The sequence below is a fragment of the Carya illinoinensis genome, chromosome 16, assembly GCF_018687715.1.
Source record: "Carya illinoinensis cultivar Pawnee chromosome 16, C.illinoinensisPawnee_v1, whole genome shotgun sequence".
NCBI classification, from domain to species: Eukaryota; Viridiplantae; Streptophyta; class Magnoliopsida; order Fagales; family Juglandaceae; genus Carya; species Carya illinoinensis.
Genome location: NC_056767.1, coordinates 30,117,302 through 30,120,177, shown reverse-complemented (window position 1 = coordinate 30,120,177; position 2,876 = coordinate 30,117,302). Strand labels below are relative to the sequence as shown.

The 2,876-nt window shown below is 41.6% G+C and overlaps 1 non-coding gene across 1 annotated transcript; it reads left to right on the top strand.

Moving 5' to 3' along the window:
• The first annotated feature begins 153 nt into the window (after window positions 1-153).
• Window positions 154-260, top strand: LOC122300026. Its single transcript, XR_006239870.1, has one exon. It is a non-coding gene; the product is annotated as a small nucleolar RNA R71 (small nucleolar RNA).
• Window positions 261-2,876: the final 2,616 nt, after the last annotated feature.

The window sequence follows — 2,876 nt, the reverse complement described above, 5'->3', positions numbered from 1 at the left end:
CATTGATAGTTGTTTGAGGCCATTTCCTCCAAAAGTGCAGTAGCACCTTCAGCTGTCTTCGACATCAAAGTTCCACCAGAAGCAGCATCAACTATAGTTCGAGTTTGCCCATTTAACCCATTATAGAACATCTGAACTTGCAACCAATCTGGCAATCCATGTTGTGGGCAACGTCGAATCAAGTCCTTATACCTTTCCCATGCTTCATAGAGTGACTCAAAATCATTTTGCTTGAATTGGCCAATCTCACTCCTGAGTTGGGCTGTTTTGGCAGGAGGAAAGAATTTAGCAAGAAACCTCTCAGCCATGTCCTGCCAACTAACGATGCTTCCCGGTTGTAGAGATTGTAGCCAACCTCTAGCCTTGTCCCTCAAAGAGAAGGGAAACAATCTCAGTCTAATGGTGTCTTCAGTAACACCATTAATCTTCACAGTATCACAAATCTCCAAGAACATAGCCAGGTGAATATTGGGATCATCAAGTGGTGATCCACTGAATTGAGCCTGCTGCACCATGCTAATCAAAGCTGGTTTGAGCTCAAAGTTGTTGGCATTGATTGGCTGGCGCATTATGCTCGAGTAATTTCCATTCACAACTGGTCGTACATAGTCCTTCAAGGTGCGTGGTAGTACCTCACGATCTTCTTCAGCCATAGCTAGTATCTTATTTCTTCTTAGTGATCTAAGAGTTCTTTCAATCTCCGGATCAACAGGAATAATATCACGAGATCTAGCACGGCGCATCCAACGTCAAAAACACACCTGTAGAACAAATTAAAACAAAATTCTAAATTAAAACCAAGATTACTTTGTATCGATATTGACAAAAAGAATAAGAATAAACCAATCCCCGGCAACGGCGCCAAAAACTTGACCGGTGCAAAACTGCAAGTGCACAGTATCGTAGTTTTATAGTAAAGTAATAAGAAGAGTATCGTCCTCAAGGATTGGTACCTTACTCTTGCCAAATACCAAAATTATGCTAATCTCAATTCTATCTAGAGGAATCGCTAAGGTTTTTGTAGTAGCAAATAAAACTAGATCAACTCAAGAGAAATAAGCAAAGAAAGTAAAACTGATGTTTGAAGATCAAATTCAATAGGGAAGAAAACTTCTAGGAAATCGATTTCACCATAATTCTTCACTATGCTTTTCTCATCCAGCTAATTTAACTTAAACCTCTTTTGTCTATTAGCAAATCTCTAATTCATCCAAAAGCCTCTTTCGATAGTCAATTGGAATTGATTCTAGTTTATCAATTCACACAAGAGTATGCAAATTAAATAATCAAGAACGCAATAAGACCAATGATTTAATTACTACACAGGTTCATACAAGTCTTTCGATCTCTATACTTACCTATGCTGAAATATCCAAGATCTACCCTATGATTCCCTCTTTCGATAGCAAATCACAAGATTAATAATCATCTAATCAATGGCCAGTTAATTAGAAGCATTAAACTCAGAATAAATCAGATAAACAAAGAGAGAATTGCATTAAATTAGCATGGACAAACAAGCATAGTTCGGAATTAGGTTACATCGTTTCCTAGAATAAAGAGAATTTAGCTCATGCTAGAAATAGAATTCAACATAAACGAATTCACCATAATTGTTCTGAGAAGATGGGAAGAAGAAAATAAACACTGAAAAATCCTCCTTGTAGCCTCAACTGGTCGTCAAAAGCTCAAGGGAACGATTCAACGCCGTTCTCCCGTCCGTGCTCGTGTATGAATCCAACGTACGTGCAATAAATTGGAATTCCGTCTCCAAAACAAATGATTTGAATCCCTCTAGCTATGTTTTTCTCTCCCAAAGAGTGTTCTCCAGTCAAAAACCGCGGCCCTAGAGTGAAGAATGGCCTTTTATATGGTCCCACGGCGGAAAACCTAAAATCTGTCAAAATACGATGTTCGCTCGAGCGGGGTGTCGAGCGCGCGTCGAGCGTTCGACTCTGCCTGATTTCGCTCGAGCGTCCTATCGAGCGCACATCGAGCGTTCGACTCTGCCTGATTTCGCTCGAGCGGCCAATGTCTCCGCTCGAGCGATATTCGTTTTTCAGCAACCTGCTCGAGCTCCCTGTCGAGCGGCAGTCGAGCGTTTGAATCTGCCTGAATTCGCTCGAGCGGCCAAAAGCCTCCGCTCGAGCGAACTTGTAAAATCTGCAATATGAAATTTTGCAAGCCATCATACACAGCGGAAGAAATACCTCAAGGATAATCTGTGTAGTTGTTCCACGAGTGAATCCAGTGTTCAAACCGATTTCTAGTGCGTGAATGTGCTACATAGATAAATCTAGAGACACACTCAAAATGCTCACAACTTAAGAGTTTTCACTCACAGAACAGAGAGAAATAATACCAAGAGAGAATTCCTTCTGCCAAGGGATGGAGGACTGATTTCCTCCGCAACTCTTCATATGGTAACCGTTGGCTGGCCATTTATGGCCAACCAAGGTTACGGCCCTTGACTTCAGGCATTACTCCAGTTATGCCTGGCATCCCAGAATGGAAAAAGGCAGGGGCATGCCCACTAAGGGTGCCCCTGCTTTATTACACGATCTGAAAATGTGACTGCAAAACCTAAATCCAAGGTCAGTGTCGGGGCAAGAGAGACGTGTGACCGTGTCGTTCTCTTCGTGAGGGGTGAGGGAAAGTTGAAGCAACCCAGAGCTGATCGTGTCGTTCTCTTCCTAAGGGTGCACAACTAGACTTTCTTAGTTTCTATTCCTTTTCAGCCTTTTTGATTTTTTCTCATTCCTTATTTTTTTAATTACCCCTCCATGTCAGCAGGGTGCGCAAGTTGTCATTACCTATAGCAAAATTGAATGAAGAGTATTCTAGATTCAGCTCCGCTTTCAGTGCATAGAAAATAT